Consider the following 15,070-nt stretch of genomic DNA (forward strand, 5'->3'; position numbering starts at 1 on the left):
AGAGGAGAAGCCTGGACAGTGGCCACTAAGGAAAATGCAGCAGAGTGATTTGTACTCTTCACTGAGTGAGGAGGTCCCTGCTCCAGATATTAAGTGGGGAAAGAATGATGTAAGGCTGAATTTGTCCAACTTGCCCATCCAGACTAAAACCTTCAAGTGTCTACATACTTTTTGTGGGGCTGAGAAATCCTCCCTATCCTAGGTATAGAAATGTAAACCAAATTAAAATCCCTTTCTCAAAGTTAAGCATGCTGGCAGCCTCCCAAAGCTTGGGTTCTGCTGTCCCTTACCTCAGAGATGACCTGGCTGGAACTCCCCTTTGTTATGTGCTGTCTGTGTCAGTTCTAAATCTGCTGCTAGGCACTGGCCAAACCAAAGCATTTTATGGAACTGTGGCCCTTGGTGCAGACCCGGTGGGTCAGGATCAGATCCCAATGCTGGTGTGGGGAAAGGTTGCTCCCATGTGCAGGAGGAGGAGGGGAGGGTAGGGGGACCAACCACCTCTCTGCTGCTGTTACCTATATCAAGTGGAGAGATCTGGCCCCACCATGCTGTGAGCTTGCACAGGCCAGTGCAAACAAGGCATGGCCATGACCCTCACTGCAGCTGAGACAATCAACAGGAAGGCCTGGCTGGCATCCAGATTCACCCTTGCCACCATCCCATAGGCCCCCTTTCTTTTTGTCTAAGCATTCCTCATTATGAGGGTTTCTCTCCCCTGCTTTTCCCCATATTTCCAAATCTAAAGATCCCTTGTCTGGGAGACATCCAGCAGCCTTAAAAAGCTGCTGGATTAGCCTAAAACATTGCTCCTGTTCCTTAGAAAGCCCATTCCTTATGGTTGAGTATTTGTATTAGACTTTAAAGAAATTCTTTAACAAATAAGACAACATTTTCTGCCCTGGCTGGTGTAGCTCAGTGGATTGAGCGCGGGCCTGCGAACAAGAGGATCGCGGCTCGATTCCCAGTCAGGGCACATGCCTGGGTTGCAGGCCGGTTCACTGCAGGCCAACTCCCAGCAGGGGACGCATGAAAGGCAACCATACATGGATGTTTCTCTCCCTCTCTCCTTCCCCTCTAAATATAAATAAATAAATAAAATCTTAAAAAAAGATTCTTAAAAAAAAACAAATAAGACAACATTTTCTGAAAGTCCTCCTGCCACAAGCATGGTGACTATGTAGTGAGAAATTTCTCACATAGGGAGAAAGTTTCATTAATTTTTCTTTCTCGTGCCTGTTGCTTGGCACACAAGCTTTCTGTCTTAGTGACTTTCTGTAACTGACATTTCTTTCTTGCTCTGGTTTTGTTTAACTGCCTACTCTATATCCTGCTCAAGAATTTTGGCTCTGAATCCTTTTTGGGAAAAAATGGTGCCAGATATTTTCTGCAACTGCTTTCTGCAGAAGAAGGATGCCATTTTCCTTCAGAGACAAGAGTTCCTTGCTGTCAGTCAGAGGGGAGATGAATCCTGGACATGGAAGAGGGTGGTGATGGCATTTATGTGTAATATCCTTTAATAAGTACATCTTATAACCTGGAGGAGTCAAATTGTGTTATTAATATCAATACTATAGAGGGAGATAGAAAGACTTAGGATCCAATCGTGTTCATTAGTGAATAGTAAAACTTTGAAGACAATTCCTTGAAGTTTAATGTCCATAGCTGTGTAGTCTATTGAAACATAATTTCTCCCTATAAAATCACCATTGTTTTTATCAAAAAGTCAAACTAAGACTCATTCATTCTCTGCAATCAGTCCTGTTTTAATTCAGCTTGATTATTTGCATAAAGATAACAGGAATAACAATTGATCATAGAGATTCTCTTAAATGTGGTCTGTCTGTCAGGTTCTTATCAGGAATTTACAGATGGAGTTTTGATTATCCCAAAGAAGTGGAGAAGCCAAGCCACCCAAATGCTTTCAGGTTTTGCCTGTAATATCTGTCTTTCAGTGAGTTTGTAAACTTTTTGAGCTCTTCTAGTGTATCTTGAAAACCTTCACTGCCATCTCCCATAAAAGCAACCTTCACTCCTTGCCTGGAATGGTTTCCATGAACTTTTTTTAAAAATTTTTATTCATTTTTAGAGGGAAGGGAAGGAGAGAGGGAGAGAAATATCAGTGTATGGTTGACTCTGCCGGAAACACACAATGTACCCTGTGTCCCCTGCCAGGAACTGGCCTGCAACCCAGGTATGTGCCCTGACTGGGAATCGAACTGCGATCCTCTGGTTCGCAGGCCCGCGCTCAATCCACTGAGCTACACCAGCCAGGGCTAGGTTTCCATGAACTTTTTGAATAAGCAACTTATGAGAGCTCTTCTCCAACCTGCTTTTATTGGCTTCAAAGTCATTCTTCATTCCTTAAAGTTTGTGCTGACATCCAGAGTCTAAACATGCCTCTCTCAGACATGACATCACAGCATAAATTTTGGTTAATAAAACCACAATTGTCAACTGGCTTTGCATGCCCTGTTATTAATAAGTCATATTCCTCCCTGGCTGGTGTAGCTCAGTGGATTGAGCTCGGGCCTGCAAACCAGACGATTGCAGTTCGATTCCCAGTCTGGGCACATGCCTGGGTTGCAGGCCAGTTCCTGGCAGGGGACCCACAAGGGGCAACCATACATTAATATTTCTCTCCCTCTCTTTTTCCCTTCCCCTCTAGAGATAAATAAATAAAATATTAAAAATAATAAGTCACATTCCTGCAGGATTTATGGAAATAAATATATTGCCATAGAAATAACAATACTTATTCATTAAGAATGTTCAATTTTGGAGCAATCAGCTATGAGAAGCATATATATGCTTCAATTTTGCTTATGAAGATATAGTTTTCATAATTGCTTTAAGAAAAATACAAGTTGTCTTATATCTGAAAAACAAAATGATTAAAGTTAGCATTTTTCAACAAAAGTTATAGAACTAAATAATTTCATGTAATTATGCCCCATAATTAATTTTATGGTGACTACTTGTCAGTATTTTATATCCAGGTTTTCCATAGACTTCTACTGCTCTTTATCCCATTCAAAAAAACACAGAATTTAGAGGAAGCCATAATCCTTTCTTTGGATCTGTCTGAGATGTAATATATTTGGAAATGCATCGGGGTCAAAAAATGACTGTCCCTAAATGACAGAAAAAGAAAATTAAAATAAATTGTTTATGGATCTGATTATAATGTGAGTGACACAGAAAATTGCTTTTCTGTAACATTTTAAGATATCGTAAATTACAAATGAAATTATATCAATACTTCATAGACTCTTGGGGATTTTTATATAATCTCTAAAAATCCATATAATGATAAAAATATGTGTGTATAAATAGAAAATAGTTGCTATTTCTTTATGTGGCGTATTCCCCATGTGCTGTGAACAAACCAAGTATGTCTAGTTGGTTCAAAACTGTTTCTTTGTAATGAGAAAGTGCAGCCCTGGCTGGTGTAGCTCAGTGGATTGAGTGTGGGCCTGCAAACCAGACGATCGTGGTTCAATTCCCAGTAAGGGCACATGCCTGGGTTGCAGGCCAGTTCCCGGCAGGGGACACACCAGAGACAACCATACATTGATATCTCTCTCTCTCTCTCCTTCCTTTCCCCTCTAAAGATAAATAAATAAAATCTTTTAAAAAAAGAAAGTACAAACCCATGTTGAATTCCAGGAAGCTATTGGAATGACCTGAAGTAAATTTTAGGTGAAGAAAAAGTTTCTTAAAAATTAAACCCTGAGAAGTTGATCATACAGATTTGGCCAAAATATTATGTATCATTATGAAGCAATATTAAATTATTGGGTATTCATTTATACACTGTTAAAGGTATCAAACATAAATACAGGTTAATACAACTTTACTTCTTACAATAAAGGATATGTGTTTTTAAATAATCAGGTACCTGATTAACGTAATATAACAAATAACTCCTTTTATAAAGTATAGAATATGTTCTTTCTAGACAAAAGTGGAGAAGTTTTTACTTTCTGACAGACTGAAGAAGAACCAAACAATTCTGGTTTAGTTACTTTGATACTTAGATTAATTTACCTAATTTAATTCATGATTCAGATTAATTGTGTAATTTCCTCTCAAGATGTCCTTTTATAAACTTTTAAATTGCATAAACTGGATTTCCAGCCACGATGGAGGCATAAGTAGAAACCCTTCACTTTCTCGCACAACCAGAAGAATAACAACTATTCTAAGATCAATAAACCAGAAGTGCCAGAAAATCAAACTGCATAAAACTCTGACAATCAAGAAATTAAAGAAACAGTCAAAGAGAACAGTCAGATGGGTGCCCTGACCAAAGAAAGAGCCAAAATGAAAGAACAGAGCAAAATTTTAGAAAGAGAGCTTAGTGATGAGGGTTAAAAAATGACTCTCCCTAAATGACAAAGGAACTTAAAATAACCTGGCTATGGATCAGATTATAATGAGATGGTCAACATATGGGATGGGGAATTTAAAGCCCTGATAATCAAAATGTTCACAGAATTGATTGAGCTTGGGTGAAAAATGAAAGATACCATGAGTGAAATAAAGCAAAATATTCAGGGAACCAACAGTGACAGGACGGAAACTGGGACTTGGATCAATGATTTGGAACAAAAGGAAGAAAGAAGCATCCAACCAGAATAGAATGAAGAAAGAAGAATTCAAATAAATGAATAGGAAACAGAAAACTCAAAGAACTTACATGTACAACACATGGGCATGAATTAAAGGGGGAGGAAATGCTGAAGGGTAGAGGACTGCAGGGTGGAGGGGAGTTTAGGGGTAAACAATTGGAAAAATCATAATAGCATAATCAACAAAATATAATTTAAAATAACAAAAATAAAACTGGGGGCAGGGCTGGGAATATAAGAGAGAAAACTGTACTTGAACAAGAATTAAAAAAAAATAAAAATTAAAAAAATGTAAAAAATACATAAATAAATAAATTGCATACACTCTTTGTGGTGTACACAGTCTTTTTGCAATTTGCATAGTCCCTACTAACTACCCTTTTAAAATTCATTCAGAACTAACTGACTTTTAAAGAAACAATTTTATTCTACTTTTTTTAATTTTCAAAAAAATTATTGTTGTTCAGTTACAATCGTCCCCTTTTCCCCCATTGTTCTCCACTGCCCTGCCCACGACCCCTCTCCCACTCTCAGTTCTGCTCTCTGTTGTCCTGGATTTTTCTGTGTGTGAAGTTCTGTGCCCATCTCTTTGGTGGACACCTAAACACAGTGATTGACTCTGCTCTGACCCCATATACCATTGACCCTCCATCTGCTGAGAGCTTTGATCATGTTCAGGGCTGGTGAACATCACCTGTCATCTTGGGGTCTCCATGGATGCTGGAAAGGAAAGTCAGTCCAGTCCTGCAAACACAGGATCCCCCACTTCCATTTGAAGAGGAGCCTCTCTCTTCTGTAGCGAACAGTCCCTGTTTTTCCCATTGCTCTCCACTCTCCAGCACTCAACCCCTCTCTCACATTCAATTCCACCCTCCTGTTGTCTTTGTCCATGGGTCCTTCATACATGTTCCCTGACATGACCCTTACAGTTTTTTTCCCTTGTGACCTCCCACCCCCTCTGGTAAGTGTCAGAATATTCTTCATTTCCATGTCTCTGGTTCTATTATGCTCACTTGTTTTTGGTTTATTAGGGCCTACATATAGGTGAGATCATATGTTATTTCATCTCCTGGCTTATTTTACTTAGCATAATACTCTTTAGTTCTATCCATGATGTTGTGAAGTGTAGGGGTTCCTTCTTTCTTCTACATTGTTTTCCATTGTATAAATATACCACAAATTTTTATCCACTCATTTACTGATGGACATGTAGGCTGTTTCCAGCAATTGGCTACTGTAAATCATGCTTCTATGAACATCGGGGTGCATAGATTCTTTTGAATTGGTGTTGCAGGATCCTCAGGCTATAATTCCAGCAGTGGCATTGCCTGGAAAAAAGATAGTTCCATTTTTAGTTTTTCAGGAAATTCCATACTGTTTTCTGTTGCATTCACCAACTGCGAGAACAAATGTCGGAGACTTTCGGGGTTCCAAAGATGTTACTTTATTGGCCAAGTTTAACCTGCGCAGGGGCGAACTCTCCAAAGTGTCCAGAGACAGGGTGCCCGCAAGGGCTGCAAATGAGAGTTGTGCCAAACACTTACAGGCTTAGGGTTTTAAGGAGGCGCACAAGCAAGCTGGATACAGAAGCAGATGTGGCGGTTAGCGGTTTGCTCAGGGGCACAATAGGGTACTTATTATTGGTGAGTTAACTCGTGCACTGGCTCGTGCTCCTTTACTTGATTGGTCAGTTGAACTCATGTACTGGCTCGTGCTCCTTTACTTGATTGGTCAGTTGAGCTCGTGCTCAGGGGTAAAATTTTTCCCCCTAGTGACTGTCTAGATGGCTATCTGCCTGACTGACCATTGCTCTGGTACGCCCTGTTCTTTGGGTGTGTCCCGGAGCCTCTTTTCCTTAGTTAGTAAAACATCTTTTGCTTACAGCTATGTTCTGGCTAGTTCCCCTTTGCCCTCAACATTTTCCATACTGGCTGCAGAAGTCTGCATTCCTACCAACAGGGCAGTAGTGTTCCCTTTTCTCTACACCCTCTGTAGCACTTGTTTGTTGATTTGTTTATGGCCATGCTGACTAGTGTGATGTGGTATTTCATTCTTGTTTTAATTTGCATGTCTCTAATGGCTAGTGACTTTGAAATTTCTTTATATGTCTATGGCCCCTATGTATATCCTCCTTGGAGAAGTGATTTTTCAGGTCCCTTGCCTGTTTTTTTTTTTTTAATTGGGCTTTTTGTCTTCCTGGAGTGGAGTTGTGTGAGTTCTTTATACATTTTGGAGATGAAACTCTTGTCTAGGAAAATTTGAAAATATGTTTTGCCATACTGTTGCTTTTCTTCTCGTTTTAATGCTCTTTTATTTAGCTTTGAAGATTTTTAATTGGATAGTCTCATTTGTTCATTTTTTCCATTATATCACTTAACCCTAGGGAGTGTAGTCATGAAAATATAACTGTGTGGGATATTTGAAATTTTCCTTTGTTCTCCTCTAGGACCTTTATGATGTTGATACAGGGTGCAGCCAAAGGGGGGGCAGGAAAGATTTGGAATAGTGTCCAGAACTCCAAGTGTACAGGAATATTGGAGGAAATATTAAGATGTCCTCACCCCCCCCAGGTGTCAGTTGGGGGAAGGGACGAATGGAGCAGGGCCATTCAGAGCTGTTTTGCATAGCAACAGTTTTGCAGCTAAGCTCTGGAATGGTCATTTAACATATCTATAAACTTTAACTGGTTTCATAGGTATGTTAAATAGCTGTGGCCAAGTTTTGGGCCAGGGAGAAGTGAGTGGCTGCTACCCTGGCTGGAATTGGGGGGCTGCTTCTCTGAGAGAGAGTGCCTGTTTGAGAGGCATGTGACTTTAGCAGAGTGCAGACCCCCTAGTGGCCAGGTGAGGGGAAGAGCCATGCTGTCTTGGAAAGATATAGACCCCTGTAGCCATTAGGAGGGAGAGGCAAGTGGTTTCAGCAGAGTGCAGACCCCCTCTTGGCCAGGTGAAAGGGAAGACCACGCAGCTTTGCCAGAATGGAGATCCCTGCAGCCAGGTGAAGAAGAAAGACGCACCTTTGGTGGAGTGCGGCTTTGGGGTGCTCCCTTTGGCCGAGTGGCCTGGAAAGCAAGAGAGACTTTGACTGGAACTTGGTACAAAGAACTCTTGCCAGTGGAAGGTGCCGCATGACTTTGGATTAGTTGGAGATCCTGCCTAGACAGACGACACAGCTCACAGTGCCAGCAACCTGAAAAAAACGGATGTGTGATCTTTTCCTGATTTACGGTACCCGGAGTTGGGACAGTGGGAGAAGGGAGTGCTGTGTGTGAGTGTGTGTGTGTGTATATGTGTGTGTGTGTGTGTGTGTAGGTGTATACCCTTAAAGACTTTGATATTTTAATGAAGGCATTAGGCCTAAATAGCATTAAATAAACATTTTGTTTCCTTTTCACAAATCTCTGGCATTGAGAGAGGTCTTTCCAATTGGCGGTGTGCAGAAGAGCCCAATAGATATTAGTATACTGTCCTTGGGAGGGGGCCCCTGTTTTCTGAAGTAGTTTTTGGCATCCCTCGGTGGACCAAGTATTGCCCCCCCTCGGACCCTTGTTCAGTAACAATGTGACAAATTGTATTTAAGAATTTTATCCACCTTCAGTTTATTTTTATGTGTGGTGTATGTCAGTGGTCCAGTTTCATTTATTTGCATTTACTTATCCAGTTCTCACAACACCATTTGTTGAAGAGGATATTTTTTCTCAATTGTATACTTCTGCTCCTTTTTTTAGCTATTAATTGACCATAGATACATGGGCTTGTTTCTGGGCTCTCTGTTTTGTTCCACTTATCTATTTTTCTGTTCTTAGGCCAGTACCAGACTATTTTGAATAGAGTGTTCTTGTAAAATATTTTGATATCAGGTATTGGGATCCCTCCTGCTTTGTTCTTTGATGCATGCACTGGCCCGCTGTGTCTGCAGCGTCATGGATGATATATGAGACAAATTCACAGGACTACTGAGTCCTGTGGAGGAAAAGGGATGGCATGACTACTCCCTCAAGGAAGGAGAGCCTCAGAAGGACCTGGCCACTCTCTCAGGGGGAGAGTGCTGATCCTTATCTAGACAGTCTTTTATTGGGTTTAATTTGCACATGAATACAAGTACAGCTTATTAATCATTGTCAGGCAGTAAAGATCAAACAGTAGATAGCATACAAAGAACTATTAAGGCTTCTTCTCAGTCAGGGTCTATCAGCTAAAAGGCTACAAAACTTTGGGAAACAAACTAATTTCCCGCTTGGGCCTTTATCATTTAACTAAGAGCAAAGAATGCTCTTAGTTCTAAGAGCATTTGTTTTAATAAACAAAAAACAAGTGAGCGTAATAGAACCAGAGACATGGAAATGAAGAATAATCTGACACTTACGGGGGGGGGAACGGGGGAGGTCACAAGGGAAATAAGTGTAAGGGTCAAGTCAGGGAACATGTGTGAAGGACCCATGGACAAAAACAACAGGAGGGTGGAATTGAATGTGAGAGAGGGGATGAGTGCTGGAGAGTGGAGAGCAATGGGAAAAACGGGGACTGTTCCCTACAGAAAAGAGAGGCTCCTCTTCAAATGGAAGTGGGGGATCCTGTGTTTGTTAGCAAAGCTTCACCGGATTTTACTTATCCTTTCTCAGGCCTAATCACCCAGGGGCCCTGCCCTTTCCTGCACAGGGCTGCACTGCCCTCTGTCATTGTTTCTGGCCTAAGTCAGGCAGAGGAGGCCAGATAGCCAAGGAATTTGGAGAAATTAGGACTCGGGCTTCAACAAAGCCAAGGGGCGAGGGTCCATCACCCCCTTTCTTTATTGCCCCCAAAATCCTTCCCTGGGTTCTCCATGTGATCATGCCTGTCTTAGGTCATTTCCCTGTTAGGGAATCTTACCCGTCATTGGTTAACTGATCAAGCATTGGGGCCAGTTACAAAAAAAGGAGAAGAAGCAGTGCTCCTGCCAGGGAGATAAGCTTTGTTTCCTTAGTAGCTTATGGTCAGAAGGCTGCTCAGTCAGCCTTAGCCATGGTGGTGTTACAGCTCCCGAAACCAGGCAGGGCAGCTCCCAACAGTGCTTCTTGCTCAAAATTGCTGGGGATATTTGGGGTTGTTTATAGTTTCATATAAATTTTTGAAATATTTGTTCTATGTATGTGAAATGTGTCATTGGTATTTTGTAGTGATTGAATCAAACGTATAAACTCTTTTGGGTGGTATGCCCATTTTAATGACATTAATTCTTCCAATCATGAACTCATTATATGCTTCCATGTATTTGAGTCTTCCACAATTTCTATCTTTTGTGTTCTGTAGTTTTCTGAGTAGAGGTCTTTTAACTCCCTGGTTGAGTGTATTCCTAGGAATATTAATTTTTGTTGCTATAGAAAATTCGATTTACCTTAATTTCTGTTTCTAATATTTCATTTTGGGTATACAAAATGCCTTTAATTTCTACATATTGACTTTGACTTCTTCCTTTGACTTTGTATCTGTCATTTTGCTGAATTCATTTATTAGGCCAAGAAGAGGGTTTTTTTGTGGAATTTATTGGATTTTGTATGTACACTATCATGTCATCTGCAAACAATGACAGTGTTACTACCTTCTTTCCAACTTGGTGGTTTTTTTTAATTCCTTTTTCTCATCTGATTACAGTGGCTAGAACTTCCAAGACCATGTTGAATAGCAGTGGTAAAACAGGCACCCTTGCCTTGTTCCTGATGCCAGGGAGAACAATTTTATTTTTTCCTGTTGAATATGATATCAACTGTAGGTTTCTCATATATGGTCTTTATTATGTTGTATGCTCCCTCCACTCTCACTTTGCTGAGTGTTTTTTTATCATAAATGAGTTCTGTGCTTTATCAAATGCTTTTTCAGTGTCATTATATGATCATTTTATTTTTGTGTTTCCTTTTTATGTGATGCATTACATTTATTGATTTGCAAATACTGAACTATCCTTGCTTACCTGGGGTGCAACCCAATTGATCAGAGGGTATGACACTCTTAATGTATTGCTGGATGGAGCTTGCCAATATTTTGTTGAAAACTTTAGCATCTATGTACTTCAGGGATATTGACCTGTAGTTTTCATTATTTCTTGTGTCTTTATCTGCTTTTGGGACTAGGATGGTGTTGCCCTCATAAATAGAGTTTGGGAGTATTCCCTGTTTTTGAAATTTTTTGAATAGTTTGAGAAGGATAGGGGTTAGCTATTCCTTTGATATTTTTGAAAAAAATCTGTGAAAGCTTCTGATCCAGAGCTTTTGTGTTCTGGGAGGTGGGTTTTTTTTTTATTGTTTCTATTTAACTAGCTGTTATTGGTCTGTTCTGGCTTTCTCCTTCTTATTGATTTAGTTTTCAAGATTATATGTTTCTAGTAATTTTTCAATTTCACCCAGGTTTTTAAATTACTTAGCATATACTTGTTCATAGTAATTGCTTACTATTCTTTGTTTTTCACTGTTAATATTTGTAATTTCTCCTCTTTGATTTCTGACTATATTTATTGATGTCTTCTCTCTTATATTTTTGATGAGCCTGGATAAGTGGACATCAATTTTGTTTATCTTTTCAAAAATCCATCTCCTGGATTTATTGACCTTTTGCATTGTTCTTAATATCTATATTGCATTTAATTGCTCTATTGCTCTGATCACGATTATTTTCTTTCTTCTTCTCAGTCTTGGGTTTGTTTATTTTTCCTCCATTTCTTTTAGATGCAAGGTTAGTTTGTTTATTTTATCCCCCCCCCCCTATTTTTAGGTAGGCCTGCACTGCTCTGAACTTCCCTCTCAGGACTACTTTCACTGTGTTCCATCTGTTTTGTGCTGTAGTGTGTTTGCTTTATTTTGTTTCCAGGAACATTCTGATTTCTTCCTTGATCTCATTGTTAACTCATTCATTATTTAAAATTTTGTTGTTCAGTCTCTATGAATTTGACTGTTCCTGAGTTTTTTTCCTTGCAGTTGGTTTCTAGTTTCAAGAAACTGTGGTCTGAAAAAATGTGTGATATGATTTCAATTTTTTTTTCAATTTTTTAAGACTTGTTTTTGTGTCCTATCATGTACTCTATCTTTGAAAATGTTCCCTGTGCATTTGAAAATAATGTGCATTTTCCATTTTTTTTTGAGGGGGGGTTCTGTATATCAATTAAGTCTATTTGTTCTATTGTCTTGTTCATTGTCCACAATATCTTGGTTGATTCTTTATTTGGAAGGGGTTTCCATTGTTGACAGTGGGGTGCTAAAATTCTCTACTATAAGTGTGATGATGTCTATATCTTTCTTGAAATTATCTGAGATTATTCTTATATATTTGTGGACTGCTATGTTGGGTGCATGTATGTTGACAGTTTTATATCTTCTTGATCAGTTCTACCCTTGAGTATTATGAAGTGTGCTTCTGTGTCTCTTTTTATGGCCTTTATTCTGAAATCTATTTTGCCTGATGCAAATAATGAATGCAAACCTAGCTTTTTTCACCTGTCCATCTGATTAACATATCTCCTTCCAACCCTTCACTTTGAGTTTTATAGGTCTTTTTTTTTTCTGAGGTAGGTTCTTGTAGGCAGCATATGTGCATACCAAGTTTTCTTTATCTTCAGCTAGAGTCTTTAGATTAAAGCATTTAACCCATTAACATTTAAGGTTAGTATTAATAGGTATTTATTTATTGTCACCACCACCCCTTGAACCTGTGTTCTTTTCTATCTCACTCTTTTTCTTCATCTTCTTAAAGCAGTCTATTTAACATGTCTTGCAATGCTGACTTGATGGAGGTATATTCACTCATCCTTATTTTTTTCTGGGGAACTCCTTATTATGCCTTCCATTTTAAGTAAGAACCTTGGATGCAGGTCTTTGATTTTTATCACTTGAAATATTTCTTGCCATTTCCTTCTGGCTTGTAGAGTTTCTGTTGAGAAGTCAGCTATTAGACTTATTGGAGCCCCTTTGTATATTACTATCTGTTTCCTTGTTGCTGCCTTTAAGATTTCCTCTTTGTCTTTGAATTTTGCCATTTTAATTGTGATGTGTCTTGGAGTGGCCTCTTTGCTTGGTACCCACTCTGGTTCCTGAGCTTGTGTGACTTTTTTCTCTCATCAAATTAGGAAGTTTTCTGCCTTTGCTGGTGTTTCTCAGTGGATTAAGTACTGGGCTGCAAACCAAAGGGTCACCTGTTCATTTCTTAGTCAGGGTATATGCCTGGGTTGGAGACCAGGTCCCAGTAGGGGGCACATGGGAGGCAACCACACATCAATATTTCTCTCCCTCTCTTTACCCCCCTTTTCCTCTCTGACAAAATAAATGAAAAAAATACAAAAATACATAAGTACATAAATAAATATTTAAAGAACTAGAGACATTTTCTAATCAATTGTTCGTCTTCTTCTGTATCTGGTATTTCTATTAAACATATATTACTATGTTTTATGCTGTGCTAGGGCTCCCTTGACCACTGTGTTATTTTTTAAACCTTTTTTTCCTTTTCTCGCTCTTTCTGGGAATATTTTTTATCTTGTCCTGCAACTCACGGATTCAATCCTCTGATTCATATAGCCTGCTTTTAACTCCTTCTACTGTGTTCTTCAATTCAAAAATTGTTATCTGCATTTCTTCCTGGCACTTATTGATAGATTCTATGTCATTTTTCATTATGATGTAGTTCACAGTAAGTTCCTCATATTGTCCCTTTAGCTGTTTCCAACTAAAAATATGAAACATATCACAAATTTGTGTGTCCTCTTTGTGCAGAAGCCTTGCTAATTTTTAATGTATGATTAAAATTTTAACATGCATGCTGACAAAGTGAACAATTTTCTATTTCTTCAACAACTGTTTCAACACCTTATACCTTGTAGTATTAAATTGTACATTTTCTTTCTAAATTAATTAGAATTCTTAATTCTTAGAAACCATGATTATTAGTGACAATTAAAGTAAGTAATTAGTATTCTTTAGATTGACACTTGTATGAACATTGCATAAGTTTTTGAAACAGTTTTCCCCCATTTGGTAAACAGATTTATATTTTCAAGAAACTCCTTTCAAATAAAGTACAAAATATATTGTTGGGGATTACTCTGTGTGGCTTTGGAGGCTATAACTCTGAAAGAGCAAGGCTGAAAGGGGCTAGTAACTTTCTCTGGAAAACCAGGTAATTCAGGTGGTAGGCATGGCCGAACTCTAACGCCAAGGGTTCCTGTGAGAATGAGGCCTGAAATGAAAAGTGTATCCTTTGAAGCTTGCTATGCATAGCATAACCCTGATGATACAAACCAGATGTTTAAATTCAAAGCATAAGAATTAAACTCCTTATCTCATGTAACACTTCTTAAAGACCCTCTGGCATCAGCATGAGTAACAGATCCTGACCTATAACACACATATGTGTTCCTTTTATTGTTATCTATAGATAATACCCATTTTTGTATGACTATAGCCTTTTGACATCGACTGATGAGCTATGCATGTATGCAGCATACCCCTACACATACAATTCCCAATAAAAGCCTTTTGGAAGAAGAGCTTGAGACAGTACCCACTAGAGGGAATCACCACCCCCTTTCCAGTTGGAACAACAAGATTGTGTCTGGGACGATTTATTTCTCATACACAGAGGCCAGAACAGCTCTGTGGGATGGAGTTCCCCCACAGCATTTTTGTTAACAAATCCAAATCTACTTTCTGGCTTCTCTGCGTTAAAAAGTGAAAAGAAGCAAAATGAGATAAACTAATATTTTAATATTGTGTTACATAAAACTATCTAGATATTTGATAATATTCACCATTTAAACTAGCAAAACTCTAATGTTCCAAGTCACTTAAGACTTCAACATGTTTGTGTATACACTTTATCAAAAACTTGATTTTAATTACCTGTATTTATTAGTTCTTAACAATTATACAATTTTAAAGTCATTTATTACCCAAACTGTTTTCTAGACAAATTCTGTAATAGAGATAATTAACATGAGTTCCTTAATATAAAACATTTTCCTGACCAAATGATACTAAAAATGAACATTTTATATATTTATTATTTTGCCATACATATAAAGTATATAATGAGTGATAATAGTGAAAACCAGACTCTCTCTTTTTTTTTCATTTCTCCTTGAGAAATTTAAGGAGGTTAGAGGAAAGGTGGGTAGATACTAGGCCTGGGTGAAGAGTGGCTTGACTTAACAAGTGTAGTTTTTTTTCAATTCACATTGAAATGAGGCTGTTGTCCCTGCCATTGCAGCTCCTGCACAGATTTTGAGGGTTTGCATTAATATTTTCATTGTTTCTAGGCCCAAATGGCTCCCGCCCCTTCAGGAGGAGTATCTATAATGTTTAAATGACTTATCCTCTCATTTGTCTTCTTTCTCAGTTTAAAGTCTGGAAAGGGATTGAAATGATCCCCCCCCCCAACTGAACCATCAATTTACCCTTTTGGGGTAAGATCCTTATG

General features: G+C 38.7%; 1 non-coding gene across 1 annotated transcript; it reads right to left on the minus strand.

Moving 5' to 3' along the window:
- Positions 1-13,323: 13,323 nt before the first annotated feature.
- LOC118990351 (U6 spliceosomal RNA) lies at positions 13,324-13,430 on the minus strand. Its single transcript, XR_005067210.1, has one exon. It is a non-coding gene; the product is annotated as a U6 spliceosomal RNA (small nuclear RNA).
- Positions 13,431-15,070: the final 1,640 nt, after the last annotated feature.

Source organism: Sturnira hondurensis, unplaced genomic scaffold, assembly GCF_014824575.4.
Source record: "Sturnira hondurensis isolate 20B ecotype Veracruz unplaced genomic scaffold, ASM1482457v3 Scaffold0006966, whole genome shotgun sequence".
Classification (NCBI taxonomy): domain Eukaryota; kingdom Metazoa; phylum Chordata; class Mammalia; order Chiroptera; family Phyllostomidae; genus Sturnira; species Sturnira hondurensis.